General features: G+C 49.3%; 1 protein-coding gene and 1 pseudogene across 1 annotated transcript in view; both read right to left on the reverse strand.

Moving 5' to 3' along the window:
* The window catches only part of PER2 (period circadian regulator 2), a 55,186-nt gene extending 39,311 nt beyond the window's left edge, over positions 1-15,875 (reverse strand). Inside the window, 2 exon segments of the mRNA XM_020972132.2 lie at positions 3,516-3,607; positions 15,655-15,875. The gene's annotated coding sequence lies outside the window, so the exon portion shown is untranslated.
* On the reverse strand, positions 3,615-6,151 carry LOC144457461 (large ribosomal subunit protein P2 pseudogene; annotated as a pseudogene).
* Positions 15,876-19,622: the final 3,747 nt, after the last annotated feature.

Below are 19,622 nucleotides of genomic sequence, written 5' to 3' on the forward strand. Positions count from 1 at the left end.
AGGCACTGGGCCCCGGGGGCAGAAATACAAAGATAAAAATGAAACACTTTCTTTCCATAAGTGAAAAGTGACCAGACCTTTGATAGCACATTCATGGACAAGTTTATAGAAATGCATACCAAACAACAAAGTAATTTTGGGGAGGCAGACACTGTGGGGGGAGAGGGGCAGGCAAAGGTCAGGGATGAAAGCATTCCAGGTCTGCGAAATTAAAATCAGCATCAAGGTCCTTTCCTTCATTCATTCCCACTTTTTGGAACCAAGAATTTGTTCATATAGGTCAAGGCGGACCTGCTTTCATTGCATCCCCAAACTTTTTCTCATCCTTAGTCTTTCTTGTACCTCTGTGTAAATTTTGAGCTTTACCCTAATGAGTCTCTTCCTTATGGGTTACGACAGAATTTCATTTGGTGATCTTGCCCAGGCTTGCATCCCCAGGGACTTGCCTGCCTTCCGATTCTTGGACCAGAGGCAGACGTCATGGCGGACGGGGCTGAGGCTTAGGGCTAGTCTACACGTCTCGGAACTCTCAGATTCATTGCTCTTGTGTCACGTTTTCCAGCCTACTTTCTCTGGACCTCCCTTACCTCCACCTTCACGTTGGTTTAATTTGCAGGGTCTTATCAAACTCTTCACGGCATTTCTCTCTCTCTCTCTGTGTCTCTCTTCATTCTACACAAAGGAAGATGATATAGATGCTAGAATTATTTTCAAAGGGGCTCTTTCTGCAGAGACTTCTAGTGTACATGGCTCCATGAGATGAAGAAGCATCCCACAAAATCCAGTTTCTCGTTGCCTTGGGATGTACCAGGAATTCTCCTCTGCCTCTAGCCTGGGGGCATCTTTTTCCATCTCCTCCTGTCACCTGGTCCCAGCTCATTTATGCCAAGAATGTCCCGACTGCACCAATCCACCTCCTACTAGATCACAGGTCAGTAGACCAGGCTTGCCTACTGTGTGTGCCCAGATCTAAGTTCACACTGAGAGATGGTCTAAACACTGGGTGGCTCTCAGTCCCCTCTTTCTTTGGTTTCTACTCCTGGTAACTCTAGTAGAAATAAAGGGGGGCCAGCCAAGGCTGAGAGCCGCTTTGTCTTTTCCTCTGGGTCACCGGTTACCAACTCCATGGAGGACGCTGACTCGTGGTCTCAGAAGCAGACAGAGAAGAGCAGCCTTGTGCTTCGCAGAGCCTTCCAGGGCTGCAGGTTTGCATCGAGGAGAGCTATCTTGGTAAGCTGGCTCCCTGAATACAGAATACAGAAACAGGCTTCTGGAGCTTTTTTCCTGCATGTCGAAGCTTTTCAAAATTGCTTTTCTCCAATTAGAAATCTGTGCATAATCCTGGCAACAGGCTGCTTGTTTTCCAAAGCGGAGGCCAGCTAAATACAGAGACATGCATCCCCAGTAGCCTGTCTGAGAAAAAGTCCACTGATGATATTTTAAATAGTCCCCATTCCTAAAAGCAAGTTTAAAGACACAGAGAACTTTCTCAGTAAATTAAAGCCTTGTTTAGATTCTTGCAGTCCCACTGTGTAGGGCTCAACCTCTGTCCATTTCAACCTGCCAGGACTTTTACTGACACAGCCACAGTACCGGGGACTCTTCTGTCCGGATCTTCAGTGTGATGCGCCATGAAGGCAGGCCATGACTCAATCAGGAATACTTGCCTTAGTTTTGATTTTTTTCTTATCAAAATGCTACAATCAAAGCTCGTTGAGCAGCCGATCATTTGACTGGTCCAACACCGAGGCATCCCTCCATGCCAATGCAAGTAAAGGCCAAACACCGGAATGTTAGACAGCCTGATCAAGTGGGCATGGCTGCGGCCAATGCTTCCACGGACCGGTGCACACACAGCAATGCGAGCATCTGAAGGCGCAGACAAAACCAGGAGAAGACTCTAGGCACAAACATTTTGTCCGGTAATTCTGGAAGCTGTGGTATAGCAGAAAAATGAATGGATTCAGATCTGAATTCCAGCTCTTTCCCCCATTAGCTACAGGACTGTGGGCAAGTCAAGTGTCCTTTCTCAGCCACACACTGGCAACGGCTGCCCAGGATCCCAGATAAGCATGCACAGGAAGCACTTCACAAAATGGCCGGTGCACACCCCAAGGTCGTCAGCCTAGTCCAGTGACATCAGGAATGTCCTTCTGCTGACCGGCCCCACCCTTTGCACTGAGCCGGGGCTGGTTTTACACTCTTCTGTGGCCCTTCTATACTGCTGTGTACATGGAAGAGGGATTTGTGTGCCACAGCTCCCTGTAAACCCCATGAGGGCACAAACTGTGTCTTACTAAGCTTGGCACTGTTCTCTTCTGCCAGCGCTGCCGCGCTCTGCCCAAAGCAAGCACTTACTATCCATGTGAGGAAGATGGTGCCACTTCAGCAGTCCTGCATGGGCCAGCAGGGGTGTAGCTTGCCAGCCCTCCAGCCCGCTTACAAGCCCTCGGGGTGGCACTACTTTCTCCAAGGAGCCTCTCCATCCTCTGAATTTCTCCCATTGCCCCTCAGAGAGGTCGGGGAAACTGGACTTGACCCTATGAGGAAGGAGCCTTCCTGAAACTACAGCCCCAAATTGTGTGCCTGGAAATTTGCAGCAGCTTCTTGACAAAGAGGAAAGGCCGGGAGGGAGAACTGAGGAGACAGAACTCAGTCTGGGGTCAGAAGACCTGGATTTGGGTCCCAACCCTGCTCTTCACCAGCTCATGGGCTTGGGCGGGACACACGACTGAGTCTCTGTTTTGTCACCTGTAAAACGAGCCCCAGCATCCTCATCCGTGATACGTCTACTGACCCCCAAGGGCTGTTCTGAGGCTCAAATGAGAGAATGGGAAGGAAGCAGAGCTCTGTCCAGTGCACAGGACACAGCACCTGCTGGTTCCTGGCTCTGGTCTCGGCTTCTCACCAAACTGACTGTCTCTAGCACTAAGAGGGAAAGTCAAGGCGAGCTGGGGCTGACCATCCTACTCCACCACACTCCTAAATCCTCCTCCAGAGAGGAAGGCAGAGAAAGCCTCAAGGAGGAGGAGCCGCAGATGGGCCTGAAGAAAGGGACTCTGAAGGCAAACTCTGCCCCCTGAGGTGACTTTTCTATGCTGGTGACCCTGGGCAACTCTCAACCTTTCTTAGCCCCACTTACCTCTTGTGCTTCCTCTGTCACAGGGTGGCTGTGAAGAAAGGACTTTGCCAAAGCTCCATAAGAGGGAGCTTTGATGAGGAGGATAATCATTGCTCCTCTCACGATCATTAATCTCATAAGGAGAGGCAGCCTGGCTTGGTGACATGGGTCCAGGGATTTAACCTTTTGGTGGCTCCCTGGCACAGCCCACGTCACAGGAGCAGGGAGTCCCCAGGGCCAAGCCAAGCCAAGCCAAACGAGTAAGGAGACAAAAGCAAAAGGCCGTTGTCAGTTTTAAGATAACAGGGGCATGCCTCTTAAAGTTTATTTAATGGAAAGTTAAAAAAAAACCCACACAACTTATCACTTATCAACAATGGAAAAATCAACTTACCACTTCAGAGAAAACTGACAAGAAATGTCTCAATAAGGCACCAGGACAATTCTATATTTGAAGCTCCAAAGGCCAAAGCTGGTAGAGAGCCCCTATAAGAAAAATGTTAAACTTCCATGAGCATTTCTTCCTTTAACAAGCGTTTATAGGTGCTTGCGCAAGGAACACTTTCCTTGACATTCTGGGAGAGGCCAAAGACAAGACACAGCCCCTGCCACTGCCCCGGAAGGCCTTTGGCACAACATGAAAGCCCGAGTGCCAGAGTGACAGGTGCCTTAGCCTGTCAGCCCAGACCCAGGGTGGTTCTGATGTGGCCACTATCTGACCTCTGGCCTCCAGGGATCTCAGTTTCCCTGTCTGTCAAAACAAAAGGCTGGGCTGCCTGATTTCCAAGGCTCCTTCTAACATCATGATCTGATTCTTTGCAAAGTAACACAAATGAGTTTGTGGTGACTGAGCTTAAGTTGTAAATCTCTGTGGGAGCAATGACAGAGTCAACCTGTGTCCATCCTGTCCATGAGAATAACAAGAGATGGTACTAAAAGCTCTGCTCCAGTCTAGGGGAGTGAGCCAATTCATTCCCCTCACCCACCAGTTCAGTAACTGTCCGAAAAGGAAAGGTAACAGTGGTTCTTGAGGAAGCCATGCCAGCTCCACAGGGACACACAGATTTATGGAGGAAGAAGAAAGTGACATGGTCAGACTTGTGCTTCACCAGCCACCCTCAGGCGGCTCGATGGAGGATGGACGGGGAGGGAAGCCTGGAGGCAGGGAACCCAACCAGACAAAGGATGGCATCTGTGTGAGGGGAGCAAAGGGGACAGGTATCACATGTAGAGACAGAAATGCCCTAACCCTGAGAGGAAGGGGAGGTGGGGAGGGAAGGAGAGGGAGAAAGGAGAGGGGATGTCAATGATTGTCAATGATGGGTCATAGCATCGCTAAGTGTGGGCCAAAGAAGGGGCTGACTCCCAAGCCAGGAGTCAGCTTTGCACCCTACCCTGAACAATGGCGCGATGGCCCTTGGGTCGTCTCAGACTAAGGAGGTAGTTCTCTCTCCAAGCACGAAGCCCTGAAATAGCATCTTAGGTTTCGAATGGCTTCCCTGTGTCTGGGGGCTCTCTCCTGGTATCTTCTGGACAGCAGCTTCAATTTCCAGCCTCTACTTAAAATCATTCTATTTTCTCTAACAAGATAGAGTATTCATCCAGGAGAAAATACCTCAATTCTTCTAAGAATAATTAAAAAACCTTTTATGTGGAAACATTTAGCACACTTAACATCAGATCTGAAGACAAGCCATGGTCCTTCCTTTTCTAAGATCTGCTGGCAGCCACAACTGTTCTCAAAATCCTAGGCCCAAATCCCCAGACTGACAGAAGGTGGAGGAAGGACAAATGGAACAGCTTGGTGGAGATCACCCATCGTCTCCGAGGTGTGGGGCTCACGTAGGTGGTCGAGGTACCTTTAATCTGGGGCACCAACCCTGTTGTCACTAATATTGTGATCCCTGTATTTCAGTAGAATTGGTTACCTTAAAACGTGATTCTGAGAAGAGCTCCCTAGGCTTCCCCAGAGCACAAAACTGATCAAGAACACCACCAGCCCTGCTCTGGGGAGAAAACAGAGGCAGGGAGCACCTCCGACGCTGCCCAAACCAATTTCCTATAGTTCCAGACACACCCCCTCCTCCACATACCCTTCTGATAGTTCTACACTGAACAAGGAAAAAAGAGCAGCAGCTTCTTCAGACCCTCTACTAGAGTACTTGGAGGTAACTGTACGTGATTGAGATAGAAAGAAGGAAAGGAAAGAATCCCCCACTTCAAAGTCCACTTCCATAGAAAAACCAATCCAGTCTGCATCCTGCCCTGCCACCATCACCGCCCAGAATGTTGGCAGAGAAACAGCGGCCTGTCCTCAGGTCTCCCGGGGACTGCCTCCGTCCCAGGCTGACAGGAGTCAGATCTGGAACCAAAGCAACTTTGGGGCTCGCTGGGAATCAGTGCCGTTGTCTCCCCTTTCCCATTCTTTTGTTCATCTCTGTCTTCCCAAAATTCTTTCTTTTTTTGGTGTGTGGTGGCTTTTTTTTGTTTTTTTTTTCCTTAAATAAAAGATTTGCTCTAGGATCAGGGTGGGTGCTCAGTCAAAGAGACCAAAGCCCACGTCATCATCAGACTCCTCAGACTCTTCTTTCTTCTCTTCCTTCTTCTCCTCTGCAGCAGCAGGGGCTGAGCCACCAGCAGGCACGGAGGCCAGCTCGCTGCTCCCCTGGGCGATCACATCTTCTATGCTCTTGCTGCTCAGCTCGCTGATGACCTTCTTCCGCCGCTCCTCGTCTGTCTCGATGCCGATTCTGTCCCAGATCTTTTTTCAGGTCCTTGGAGTTGGGGGGATCGTTGCCACCGAGGACGGCCAGGAGGCAGGCTGCCATGTAGCACGCCTCGGCGGTCTGGGCTTTACTTGGGTCCTGTCCGGTGGTCGCGGCCTAGCGCTGCAGAAACAGCGAGTACGGCAGCGGGGACAGCCAGTCCGACCTCGGGGGAGTCAAGGCCGGGAAAGCCTCCCAAAATTCTTTTTTTTTTTAATGATTTTTATTTTATTTTATTTTTTAAAAAATTTTTTTCTTCCATATGCTTTTGAGTTGAAAATTTTTTCTCCCTTCCCCCCCCCTCCCCAAGACAGCGCACGATCTGACATAGGCTTTACATTTACATACCCATTAAACATATTTTCACATTAGTGAAGTTGTAAGTAAAAATTAAAACCAATAGGAGGAACCATCAGAAAGATGAAACAAAATTCAACTTAAGGTAAAAATAAGTGAGAGCGATTCGACTTCCATAGTTCTTTCTTTGGATGTGGACAGCATTTTCCATCCCAAGGCCTCTGGAGATGTCTTAGATCCTCGTAATGCTGAGAAGGGTTCAGTTTAACATTCTTAGTCATTGCATAACGTGGCTGCTACTGTATACAAAGTCCTCTGGGTTCTGCTCACTTCACTCAGCATCAGACCATATAAGTCTTCCCAGGTTTTTCTAAAGTCAGCATGTTCATCATTTCTTATAGAACAATAGTATTCCATTACATTCATATACCACAACTTGCTCAGCCATTCCCCAATGAATGGGCATCCTCTCAATTTCCAATTCTTTGCCACCACAAAAAGAGCTGCTATGAATATTTTTGTACATGTGGGTCCTTTTCCCATTTGTCTGATCTCTTTGGGATATAGCCCTAGAAGAGCTATTGCTGGATCAAACCTCCCAAAATTCTTAAAAGGACTTGGCTACACACACCCTCCGGATCTCCCTCTTGCCTAACCAAATGCTCCCTCCCCTTCAAGCTCTACCTGCCAACTTCTAGAGTTCAGTGACCCTTCCTGGAGTTTAGAGGATCCAGCAGAGAAAAAAGGTCCAAAAGAGAAAAATAGTGGAGCAACACTAGACGTTTTTTCCTTCTACCTCAAAATTTAAAATTATAAAAGTAAATCCATGTACAAGTAAATAGTACTTTAAAATTTATATACCTAATGTGATCATTTTATGTCCAAAGTATACAGAATATTTTTATGTTGCCAAATTAACAAGGTGAGTTTAGAATTAGACAATCTTATAGTAAGTCCGACTTCCCCGCTGTCGACAGTTTTCAACATGATTTCATATATCTCATTGGTAAAACGGCGACTGCCTGGGTCCTTTAGCTCCAAGAATCCAGGATCCTAAAAGATGCATAAACTACAGTCAAGCCTATATTCTTGTGGGGACCCAAGACTAACATGAATGAACCAATCAGAAAGCCCCTGGAGGGGGTGCCTACCTAAGGAGGGCCAGTGAGTCAAGGGAACAAAGCGAGGGGGATTCCAGCCCTGCCTCTGCCCTGCACGGGCTGAGCCAGGCAGGTCCCTGTTTCATCTGCCCAGCACCGTCCGCATCCCAAAACACACCACAGGATGAGTGGCCAAGGAGCTGCCACGCACGTCAGCAGAAGGTGCTCCCTTCACGTATGAAGCCCCAGATAAACTCCTTCCATGGCCCCAGTGAGCACACGGGCTAAATACTCAAGCAAAGCGTCACGGGTTCAAAATCTTCAGACTCCGTCAGGCACTGTGGCTCTGTGGGAAGCAGCCTCCAAGAAGGCAAGCTGTAACCCCAAAGGGCAGGAAGAGGCCAGGAAGGGGAGCAGAGGCATCTCAGGGGATCAGAACACTGCTACCAATGCAAAGTCTGACTCAATAGACCTTCTGCATGGCATGTGGGTGTTGCCTCATTCAAAGTGAGAACCTGAAAAGACCTTAGCTGAAAAGGGCCGGGGTCTCCCATCGCATCCTGGGCCATCTCTAGTAGTCCTGATGACTATCTGGCCACCGGACCCAAATGGCTGTGGAGGAGAAGGTGAGGCCCTCCCTCACTCAAACAAAAGTCAACTGCAAGTCACAACATCCTCTCGCTGATGTCATGGTCCTCTTCGAGAATGGAAGACAGACCACAAGGGACCGGAGACAGCATGACGCAGACTGAAGGGTGCTCACATTCTGCTGGGAGGCAGAAGGGAGGGTTGTGCTGAGACTTAAAGAAAGAGAAGGATCCCACAAGGAGGGAAGGAGAAGGCGGCCTTCCAGGCCCAGAGACATTGAGCCGTTTTGTGCAAATGCATGAAATGAAGAGATAGAATATCAAGCTCAAGTAACAATTAGTCTCCCCTGGCTAACCTCTGTTCAAACCCTGGCTGTGAAGAGGAGGGGTATGGCTCAAGTCTGGAAGGACAGGCAGGAGCCCAGAATACGGGGGCCCAACGCCGAGGGAAGGAGGCCACAGAATGGGGAGCCTCAGAAGGTTTCCGAGCAGACCTGTCTGTACCTGAGGCAGACAAGCCTTGGCAGCTGTGAGGGAGAGGGACCGGAGAGGAGACAGAATGAAGAGAAGACAAATGAGAAGGCGACGATGCTTGACCAGAGAAGAGGCACCTGACAAAGGCCCGTCTGCCCTCGTGTTGTGCTGGCAAGGGGACAGACCTGAGGGACACTATGTGATGGTGGAACTGCCTGGAGGAGGGGAGGGAGAGGCAAAGCTTAGAACACACCTGGAATTAGGAGTCTGGGGGGCCAGGAACCTAGGCAGCCTTGGGGGAGATAGGGCCAGAGTTCAGCTGTGGACAGGTTGGGTCTGCGGCGCCTGAGGGAGCCCTACAGAGGAACGCGTGACCAGTGACACCCACGGGAACTGATGGCATCTTTCGAAGAGACCGGCATGAGGCTGTCTGGAAGACACTCAGAGCACGCTGCCATCGTGATCTTTGGCACTAATGCCACTGGGTGGGTCCTATCAACCCAGGTTTGTTCTAAACTCCCAGGCTGGGTTTTATTTCTTCAACAGAGGAGTATCACATGGGTACCTACAGACCAAGACCATCTCATTTTGAGGAAAAGCCTTTTGCAAACAGAAGGTAAATCAGACACGACAAACCGTAATGAAAATGTTCATTCTAAACATGTAAGAAGATGTCCAAGGAGTATTGCCTTCTGTTAAAGAGGAAACGAAAGGCAGAAGCCAAGGTCCAACCAAAACATTCACAGTAGCATTCTTTATGGTGGCAAAGAGCTGGAAATAATGTGGCTCTCCATCAATTGGGGAACGGGCTTTTTAAAAAACCAACCCACAGTACAGAATAGAATGGAATATTAGGGTACAGTTAGAAATGACAACTGTGTAAAGTCAGTGCAACATGGGATGAGTTTGTCTGAACTGATGTAGGGCAAAGTAAGCAGAATCAAGAAAACAACGCACACAAGGATGCCAAGATAAATGAGAAAAGAGCGCTAGGAAGTCAGCCCCTCCCCCCAGCAGGAGGGCAGGGCCTCCGGGAGCAGAAGGCTGTAAACACTGCCCAGGACCAGGGCACAGAATCCCATGGTTCTGTCTTTGGGTTTTGGTTTTTGTCACAAGAGTGCAATGGGATGGGGAGAGGGTGGGGAGGCTCAACAGAAAAATCCTGATGAAACGACCCAAGGCATTAACAAAATACTTCTACTTTCCAAAGGGCAAACAACCGAGAGTAAAAATTCCAGAGCTGTTTGGGCATCTGAGATCCCCCCATCTCGCCATCGCTCCCTTGGGGCTCCTATCTCTTCTCTTTCTTCTCTTTAGACTTCCACAGGAGGCTGTTGATCAGAGGAAGACGAAGGCAGCCAGGCTGCACACCCGGGGCCTCCAGGCACTGCTCGGTGTCTGGGGAGAACACAGGACCCTGGACACGGGGGCCAGGCAAAGCTGTGACCAGAAGAGCACACACACAACGGAGCACTTCGGGGAGAAGCCCAGTGGGCCTCCAGAATTCCTGCTGCGCAGCGCGGGCCAGCAGAGGCAAACCCTTCCTGAGATCCCCCTTCTGTGCCCTGCGGAAATAAACAAACAGAACCTCCCCATGGCAACGCTGGGGTAACAAAGGAAACTCTCAACACCCCTGAACCCAAGCGGCCAGAGGAGCAGCCAGGGGTCTGCACATGCTCTGCTCCCAGGCGCCCCCGCGCCAGGGCAGCCTTTGCAGACAATGCTGGATCCTCAGCACCCAAGCAGGCAGGCAGCCCACCACCCAGCCTTCCTGGTACTCTCGTTACTGCAGGCGGAGGGGGGTTCCGGCTGGGCCCAGCTCTGGCCCTACTCCAGCTGAGCCCTGTGGGCCTGGGGCCTGGGGCCGGGGCCGGGGTGGGAGCCCAGTTGTCCTTTCATAACGGGAATGGGCTGCACCAAATGATGTCTTGCAGCCTCCTGGCACGCTCACCCCCATCCTTCCATTTCCGAGGCCTACATCTTATATGTACACTGTTGCCCAGGAAAATAAAACTTCCCTGAAGGCAACAAGGAGCTGGGGGGTTTTGCCTTTCCTGCAGTGCTGGACACACAGCAGGAACCTAATAAACGCTGAATAAGTGGTGAGCTAGACAGCAGATGAATACAGGATGCCCCTGGATCACAATACTTTGAGGATTTTAAAAATGTCTTTTCACTTTTCTTCCGGGCTATCCAAGTTGCTATCTACATGCCAATCTATAGCAGCCCACCACAGACTGCCCATTTCTAATGTGCTGCAGCCTCAGAACCAGATAAGCAAGGTGTGCTAATGCTGGAGGGAGGCGTCTGCAGGACTAGCCGAATGGGAGCTTGGATCTGACATGAAGGTGTCAGAGAGCCAGAGACGGGGCACGATTCTGAGGGCACCTCCTTCGGAGTGCAGGGAGCATGGAGGGGAAGCGGCCCAAGAGCCTGCGAGGGAGAACATTCTGGTGGCCTGAGGTGATGGGAAGCCAGCCAAACACGCCCTCTGGCCATCCTCTGACCAACCTAGTGGGCAGGAGATGTGACTGTGATGCCACCTAGTGGCCAAACCTCACAGTGCACAAATAGGTACACACACCCCCCAGTCCTTCCTGGCAAGGGGCTCGTCAACAACTCTGCTGTGGGGTAGACCTGAGCACAACCTACGGCCGGGTGGAGGCTGCTACTGCTACATTAGCTTCTCCAGGACTGTCTGGAACCCCCAGCACGTACACAGGCAGTCGCCACCTCTCCCTGTCAATCACACACATAAAAAAAGGAAAAAGCATCCTTGCTCTCAAGAAACTGACATTCTGCTGTGGAATAAATTCATCATGGAAATGGCGCATGTACACGTGTGTGTGTGCGTGCATGCCGTGTGTGCATATACATGCGTGCAAGAAAATTCAAGGAAGAAACTGTTCACGTGTACACACATAGGTATACATACAGAAAGACACACACAAATAACCTGAAGAGTAAACTGTGTATGCATGTGTGTTCATGTGTGTATATTCGAGGAGGAAACTGTGCTGTGTATTCATGTGCGCACACGTATATACACACAGAAAGACACATGCAAAATAACCTGAGGAAACATTGTGTTCATGTGTGTATACATATATATACACAATTATACACATAAGATAATCAGAGGAGGAAATGGTGTGCATGTGTGCATGTGTGTACACATACACACATGCATGAAAATCTGAGGAGGAAATGATGTGTTCATATGTATGTATACGCACATATAGACACACACACATATATACAAAATAACCTAAGGAGGAAATGGCATGTGTATGTGTTCATGTGTGTGCATATACACATACATGAAAATTCGAGGAGGAAGCAGTGTGCTGTGTGTTCATGTGTATACACATGTGTATGTACACAGAGACACACAAAAATACCCGAGGAGGAAATTGTGTGTATGTATGTTCATGTGTATACACATACATACATACTTAGATACACAAGATAATTTGAGGAAGAAATGGTGTGCATGTTTGTGTGTGTGTGTGCTCATGTGTGTATACATAACACATATATACATAAGACAATCCGAGGGCATGATGTGTGTGTGTTCATGTGTGTATACATACACATACATGAAAATTCAGGGTGGAAACTGTGCTGTGTATTCATTTGCATATACATACATATACATACATACACACATAACTTGAGGAGGAAATGGTGTGTGCATGTGTTCACGTGTGTATTCACATGCACACACCTATATATAAACATAAATGTACAAACAAGATAATCTGAGGAGAAAATGGTGTATGTAGCTATGTGCACACATGTTCATGTATGTATATACACACATACAGACACACAAGATCATTTGAGGAGGAAGAGCGCCTGATTGCTACAGGATGCTGAAAGCCTCTCCATCAGAGGTGGCCACTGCACTGTGCCTATAGGAAGCTAAGGATATGGAAAAGCCTAGGGGACCAGGGATGGAGAGAGCACATTCAGAACCAGTAGAGAGAAGCTATCAGGAATACCGTGAGACCCTCTGGAGAGGCAGAGCTGGTGGGAGAAAACAAGATTCTGGATCTGTAAGAGGCCCCCTGTCACCCACTGGGATATTTTTGGGGGCATTCGGAGGAGCCAGGGGGAGGGGAACTCCACATCTGCAGCTTCAGTCCTCCCCAAAGAGAATCCAGCTCTGTGGGCACCTTCTGGAAGGAGGCTCTTGTACCAGCTCTGCCCCTCCTGCAGGCAGGCAGCAAGCACTGAGGAGTCCTGGCTGAACAGGCAGGAGGGACAGCCTGTTCAAAGACAGGCAGGCAGGAGATGCAATACTGGGGTCAGAGAACAGGGGACAGGTCAGTTTGGCTGGAAAGTAGACAGAGTATGTTAAGGGAAAGACTATGAAATGCGGGGGCAGCTAGATGGTGCAGTGCACAGAGTACTGGCCCTAGAGTCAGGAGGACTGGAGTTCGAATCTGACCTCAAGACACATGATGTGCACTAGCTGAGTGACCCTGGACAAGTCACTTAACCCCAACTGCCTCATATAAAAAAAAGAAGGAAAAAAAGACTATGAAATATGTGCGGAGAGGGAGACAGAAGTCAATCAGACTGACTGTTAAAACTGCATGTAAGTCCAGAATAAACCAGCTCAGAGTCAAGAAACCCCTCTAGTGAGTGAACTGCCTTCGATGGCCCTGCCCTTGGCAAAGTCCATTCTGCTCCTCAGAAGGCTTCTCCAAGCACTTCCTGGGGCTCAAGGCTTCCTTCTAAGGCAGCGAAGTTTCTAGATGGACAAGTTCCAGATCAGTGAGGTAACTATTACTGTTCTTAGCACTTTGCTCTGTCAGTTAGAATGGGAGGACCATTTTCAACAAGAAATCACTCTGAGAACGGTCATTTTGCCAGGATTTATCCATCAACCTGCCCATCAACTTAATTAAACTTAATAAAGTAGACCACTCAATGATTTTAAAAGAGGCAGCCACACAAATGTATTCAAGGGAAGCTGCACTGGCCATGGGTTTTCAGACCACCAAGAGGTGCTGTTTGAGGTGCTAGACACTGAAGAGAGAGAGAGAAAAGGAAGCCGTCCAAGTCAGTGCCCTGAGACAGTTCCAGAAAGTTAATGACCATGCCTCCCTACTCAGAGAATTAAAGAACCACAGAACCATAGGACTGTCTGTTCTGGGCACCCTTTCTGGTGCACAAATTAGTGTTTAAAAAGATTCTAGAGGCAGCTAGGTGGCGCAGTGGATAGAGCACCGGCCCTGAAGTCAGGAGGACCTGAGTTCAAATCTGGCTTCAGACCAAACACTTGACACTTACTAGCTGTGAGACCCTGGGCAAGTCACTTAACTCCAACTACCTAAAATAAACAATTAATTAAATAAATAATTAGAAAAATAAAAAGATTCTATCTTAAGCTCTTAACTAAACTCAGAATTCACTCTTTTACCCACAAAGTTTGGGGCTCCTAGATGAACACCCCACTTTCCAGCCACAAACACAGCCCTGGGCCAAAGCAAACAAGCCTACAACAAGCCCTGCACTCCTTTCCTTCATGCCAGAGGGTCTCCCCCTCCTCCCTCTGAGACAGGCTAAATCACATCTACCTCCTGTCTCCCCAACCCGGGTTCACCTTCTCGCTGCTGTTCAGCTGTGTGTGACTCTTTGTGGCCCCATTTGGGATATTCTCGGCAGAGATACTGGAATGCTTTGCCATTTTCCTCTCCAACTCATTTTAAGGAGAAGGAAACTGAGGCCAGCAGCTGCAAGGATGTTAAGGAAACCAGTCCAGGTTGAATCAGCTCTCAAGCTGGCTCTTGCCTGTCTCCAAAAAACACCTGCTTCTGTTACAGAAACCCCGAATCCTGGATTTTCCTTTAGCCACTGGCCTTTCAAGCTGGCTGGGGAAAGCAGAGATTTCTGGCCTGGGCCTTGCTTCCCAGCCTCGCTTTTTCACCATCCCTGTGGCTCTGAGCAAGTCACAACCTCTCTGGCCCTTAGTCGTCACAGAGCATAGGTCTGGAACGCAACCGAGGGACTAGTGCACCTCTTCATTTTCCAGGGGCCTGGAGAAGGCAAATCGTGTAGCCTCCATGGATCTTGATTCCTTCCTCTTTAAAATGTGGTTGGGTAGAATAACAACAATGATACAAATTTTCGGTGATTTAGCTGGATTGTTAGGCTATTCGATAATGTAAAAGGAGGTGCGTGCAAATCTACTTGGTGGGGGAGGAAGCTTGCATAAGCACCCATGAACGTGTGCTTCTTCTGACCACAGAGAGGCGCTGTTCTAGCGGCTAGAGCCAGACCCGATAAAAGGAATGAGACAAATCAGTGCTCCAGAAAGAGCTGGAGGAGGCGAGCGAGCAGGTTCTGAAGAGCACGGCGCTCCTCCTAACAGCTCATTCACACGCCACTTGAACGTCTGGTAGGCACTTTAGACAAACGCCATGTCATTTAATCCTCACAACAAGCCTGGGAATGCTCATCCTAGGAACACCAATTTACAGACGAGGAAAGGTTACGAGAGGCTGACCTGTCCAGGTCCAGCGGGTCTCGAAGGGTACATTCGAATCCAGGATCCAAACCCAGGGCTTTTGCCACTATCCGTAGAAAGTAAGCATCAGAGAAGTGAGATCGGCACCCACGTCCTCCCCTCTACAGCACCCACCATGTGACCCTAAGCATGCACTCATTAAGCTGTGTGTGTGCTGGGATAACAATGATAGTAGCCTTTAAACAGAGCGCTACGGTTTGCAAAGCGCTTTACCCACACTACCTCCTTTGAGATTCACAGCTAGGGCTCACCCCATTTTACACAAGAGGAAACTGAGGCTGAGAGGTTCAGTGACTTGCGCGGGGTCGTGATTTGTCAGGAGCGGGAAGCGAACGCAGATCTTCCTGACTCCAAGGTCAGGGCCCTACAGACTGCACTGCCTGCCCTCCAGGGGCTTGCACTCTGCAGGATGGAGGAAGCAACAAGTAATCATCTATCAACCCCACGTCAAGCACCAATTAAGCGCCTGCAGTGTGCGGCAGCTTGGAGACAAAGCCAAAACAAAGCCTGTCCTCGGGGAACTTCCACCCTTCGGGGAGCGGGGACCCAAGAGCCCCCACGTCTGCTCCTCCCGGTCCCCTGCCGCGCGTACTCCACCCCCACCATAATTTCCCCCCAAAGCGCTTCGCCGGGCGGGAGCTCGCGGAGCGGTGACGTCACCGGGCCAGACCCCCCCCCATCCCCTTCCCCGAGGCGCGCCCCTCCGCCGCCCCCCCCGGGACTCCCGCCGGGACCCCTCCTCCCCTCTGCCCTTCTCCCCGTGCTCACTCACCGCAGCTCCCCGGGAGGCGGCGGCAGCAGCACACCGACGACGTGCGGAAACTGGCCGGCGCAACAGTAGGAGCCAGGGCCCGGGCCGAGGGGCGGGAGGCGAGCGGCTGTTGCCGAGGCGGAGGCGGAGGCTGAGCCGAGGACCCACAGAACGCGACGCGGCAGCCTCTTGCTAGAGCTAAGAGGCCAGGCGGCTGTCACATAGTGGAAAACGTGACCGCACGCGCCGGGCCCGCCCCCCGCGCCCCGACATTGGAGGCACCCCCGGCTCATCTGCATAGTGGGGCGGGGGCCTCGGCCTGCTCCGCGAGCCCATTGGCTGAGCCGCCTGTCGCTCGCTTTACATAAGACGCACATGGAACACCATGTTCACTCCGACGCGGAGCCCTTCAATGAACGCGCGGGGGACCCCCACCGCCTCCCAGATGGTTCCTTCCACTTCCGCTCACTGGGCCTGCTTCATTCAAGAGCCTTCGGCGTTCCCGGAGAAGCGGGGAGCGGAGTGAACCAATCCATTACGGAGCGGGGGGGGGAAGGAATGAAGAAGAAAGGAGGGGGGAAAGCCGAGGGCTGGCGCCCACATCCACCCACGGGGACGCGCCCGGCTCCATTGACGTCAGCGTGACGGAGGCTGCGGTTGGAATGAAGATTGAGCTCGGCGTGGGCTGAGAGGAGGCAGGGGGAGGACTCAGTCCCCTGCTGCCGAGAGCTGAGCGCTGCGCAGAGGAGCAGGAACCCGCCGACCTTCTTTCATACTGGCTCCCCGGAGCGGGCGGGGGCGGGCCCCCCCAACCTCGAGAATTGGGATACATTGTAGCGCCATCCTGCCATTGGCCGGGGCACATCCGTGCATTATAAATATGTACATAAAGACATAGGGGTATAGACATTGCACAATGCGTAATGATAACCGAATGTAGACATAGAGAGGTTTGTGTGTGCCTTTGTGCCCATACGTCTTTCTTTGCATTTATGCATATGTAGACGTATACACATTACATAGACGCTGCACATACCCATCCCACACACTATACGTGTTTATGCAAACTAGTATATACATATATACTACTGTATACAGACTAGTGTATATATATGTATATATATATATATAATATACCTATGCATATACATGTTCATAGATATCTGTTGTTGTGTGTTTCAGTCGTGTGCAACTCTCCGTGACTCCATTTGGGGTTTTCTTGGCAGAGGTACAGGAGTGGTTTGCCATTTCCTTCTCCAGCTCATTTTACGGATGAAGAAACTGAGGCAAACAAGGTTAAGTGACTTGTCCAGGGTCATACAACTAGTTAAGTGTCTGAGGCGGAATTTGAACACAAGGAGATGAGTCTTCCTGACTCCACACAATACCTAGCTGCCCCATATACCTACATATACATATACAAATACACACATAGGTGGATAAAAGTAACCCTATCTTGCAAACAAGGAAGAAGGCTAAAAGCCTGCAAGAGATAGGATTTCAGCCCTGGTGCAGTATATGACCCCACAAACCAGGCATCCAGTTAATAACAATAATTATAGATGACATAATAAGAACATGAAAATATAATAAATAATATAGAAATATAATAATAACAATCCACATTCCTACCAGGAGAAGCAATGGACAGGAAGCTGCACTGAGAGCTAGGAAGGCTGGGGTGCAAATTTTGCCTTGGACACATTCTGGTCATGCAACCTTAGGAAAGTCTCAAGGTGCTTGAGGCAACTTTTTCAGCCAGTGTGTTTCCCAGAAGGTGCTAACCTGCCTGAGGAAAGGGAGTCTCCTTTCTTCCACTCTTCCCTGTGTCATTGAAATCACTGGTCCGATATCTATTGACACAGCAGTGCTTTCCTCACAACCACCTGTGAAGTAGGGAGAGTATGAGTATTATGCCCATTTTACAGGTGAGGAAACTGAAGCTCAGCAACTTGAAGTGACTCATTGGGCTTGCACAGATGGTAAGTTTAGGTGGCACCCTAATTCTAATATAGCCTCTGCTGACTGCAAGTTAAGGGTTAGGTACACTTCTCCACATTCCGGCAGGGAAACAATTTTTACTGTCTGAGAGCTAAAAGGCATTTCAGAAGCCACAGGATCCTAATTGACTATACCTGAAGAAGGATCTTTCCTGCAATGTCCCAAAGAATTCCATTTGATTGACTAAGCGCCTCCTACATGCAAGGCAGTTTGCTAGGTTCTGTGAATCAAAAGAAAACGAAGCAGTCCAATAATTAGGGAAGGGAGTGCAAGAGAGGGGAGAGAGAGACAGACACAGAAAGAGAGAGACAGAGAGAGAAGGAGGGAGGAGGAGGGAAGTGAGAGAGGAGAGAGAGAAGGAGGGAAAGAGGGAGGAAAAGAAGAGAGATGGAGGGAGAGAGAGAGGAGGAAGAGAGAGGGAAGGAGAGAGGAAGAGAAGAGGGACAAGGAAGGAGAGAGGAAAGAGGGAGGAAGAGAAAGAGGTGAGAAGGGAGGAGAGAGGGAGAGAGGAAAAGAGGGAAAGGAAGGGAAGAGGGAGGAAAGAAAAGAGGAAAAGAGAGGAGAGAGAGAGAAAATGATGGGTTTCCCCACCCCCACCCCCACTCCCATTCTGTAGGTCTTCAAACAGAGGCTGGATAATCGTTTTCCGTGATCTTGCCCCACCTCACAGTTACTAGCTTCCTTCCCTTCAATCCCCCAAATTACTTTACATATAGTTTGTATATCATTATTTACACATCGTTTCTCCTTCCAAGAAAATGTAAGCTCCTCAAGAGCAGGATTGTACATGTTTGCCTTTGTATCCCCAGCTCACAGCACAGAACCAGGCACACAGTAAGTGCTTAATAAATGGAATGTAAGAGTGGGGCTGCTTGCTCGAGTACCTGTTGGAGCAGATGACCTCTGAGGTCCTCTGAGTGTCTGTGATTCTGTGGATCCATCTAGCCCCTTTCAGCCCTGAGCCATCCCCTCGCTACGGTCAGTTAAATAAGCCAAGGTTCTCGCCAGATCTTCTGCTACGTGCAAGACTCCATCAGGAGACCTGAGAAATTCAAAGTGGAGGGGGAGGCAACCCTGATCTTTTTCTTTTAATTAGTCTTTCTTATTTTAAACTTGACACCGACCACCAAGCATGAACATTTCTGTGTCCCAAGAGGCCTCTGTGTGAAGCTGGGGATCTCTGCTACGGACAGCTTGTTTCCTTTTGGTTTTAAGTGCATTCTAAATTCAGCATATGAGTTCTAAAACTCTCCAGTGCTTACTTAGCACAGTCCCTGGTATATAGTGGGTACTTAATGACTGCTTTTTGACTCGACTTGCTCTGAACCTCTTCATGTTCTCTTCTGTGTATTTTTAAGAAAGTTTCATTCACTTTTTTTGTACCACTATCATCACTTTCTCTTTCCTCCATCCTCCCTCAAAAAACCAAAAACCTTCTCTTGTAACAAATTATCTTAACGCTCAAGCACAGCAAACACACATATTAGGCTGTGTGAAACTATGTGTCTCATCCATCACCACCCCCTGTCAGTAGGTGGGCAGATGGCTTCCTCACTGGTTCTCAGGAGCTGTACATTCATTGATCAGAGTTCTGAAGTCTTTCACGTTATCTTCCTTTACAATAGCACTGTTCTTGGAGAAATCATTCTCCTGGTTCTGCTCACTCCACTTCACATCAGTTCATTGAAGGCTTCCCTGGTTTCTCTGCATCTGTCATTTCTTACAGTACAAAATATTCCATTACGTTTATATATTCAGCCATTCCCCAAATGATGGACATACTCTCTTCCTCATTATTTACTACCTCCAAAACACTGCGGCCATGAATATTTTTGTCCATATGGGCCCTTTTCCCTTTTTTTGAACCTCTTTGGGGCCATAGGCTAATAGTGGTGTCATTGGGTAGTCTTCCCTGTTTCAAGAGGCTCACATTCTTGTTGGGGAAAGAATAAGGCCAAATATAAAAAAATATATAAAGTATGTGTTTC

The sequence above is a fragment of the Phascolarctos cinereus genome, unplaced genomic scaffold, assembly GCF_003287225.1.
Source record: "Phascolarctos cinereus isolate Bilbo 61053 unplaced genomic scaffold, phaCin_HiC Scaffold_5;HRSCAF=322, whole genome shotgun sequence".
In the NCBI taxonomy this organism is placed as follows: Eukaryota; Metazoa; Chordata; class Mammalia; order Diprotodontia; family Phascolarctidae; genus Phascolarctos; species Phascolarctos cinereus.